We start from the raw sequence: 1,113 nt of genomic DNA, 5'->3' as shown, positions 1-1,113 counted from the left end.
CCCCCCCCCCCCCCCCCCCCCCCCCCCCCCCCCCCCCCCATAACACACACACACGCCACGCACTCCTGTTTCCAAAACTGGCCAAAACATCTGGTTCAGACAGTTTGTTACCCACACTTAAAACATTGAGAGCGCCCCAATTCCAGAAATAACCGATTCCCACCAGATTGTCATTCACTGCAATCTGGCATTGCCCAGGATTCAAGATCATGTATCAATTCCCTACATTTGTCATACAAATATGCTTTTTTGCCCAATACACCAGCAGTTGGATGAACATTTGACTAAACCCTGTGCGATGAGTCACTTTGCTTCTAACTTGATGTCGTGATAGATGTCACGGTGGGAGTAGAATGTAAATTCGATTTGAAGAGGTAATAGACACGTTTTGTTGTGTGTTTCCTCATGTGCTTGATTTTCCTGTCGGAACTTTGGCCATTCTCACGGTTGGCAGGAAGGAAACAACCTTATTTGCGTGTTGAGAAGCATTTAAACATTACACAAATGGGGATGGGAGATCTTGAGGAAGTTGCTGCACATATCGGACATCTAACGCTCAAATAATCAAAAGCTGAATCCGATGTGACACATTTTTACACAGCGTGTTTTCTGTTCAGAATAAGCCTTTAACCCAATGGACTGGCCTTGTGTTAATGCAAACCAAAGTAGAAAAGACGCTTTTAAGGATTTTGCCACGAAAAGCTGAGTCTGTTCTGCTTTCCCCAGAATATACTTTCAGTGCGTGACTGAAATGATGCACGCCCTTGCCTTTCGTGCGCTGATGGGGTTTCGAGCCGGTCATCACATTGAGCCTATGATACTGCGCAATAAATACACAATCAGGGACATAGGCTGGGCCTATTTCTCATTTGCTTTAAATTGGGTCTAGATTTCACTGGGGCTCACCGTCAGAACTTTAAGAACATTAAACAGGCGGTCATAAAATCAAAAGAAGGGATGTGTGACTGCACAACATTTAGCCTCCAAGAAGGAAGCAGTCTGGATGTCCACATGCCGGAAAACCTGGATCACATCCAGGCTTGGGCAGATATGTTGCAAGTAATAGATAACACAGTGTGGAGCTGGAGGAACACAGCAGGCCAGGCAGCATCA

The sequence above is a fragment of the Rhincodon typus genome, chromosome 6, assembly GCF_021869965.1.
Source record: "Rhincodon typus isolate 14 chromosome 6, sRhiTyp1.1, whole genome shotgun sequence".
NCBI lineage: Eukaryota > Metazoa > Chordata > Chondrichthyes > Orectolobiformes > Rhincodontidae > Rhincodon > Rhincodon typus.
Note: the sequence above shows the minus strand (reverse complement) of the source record.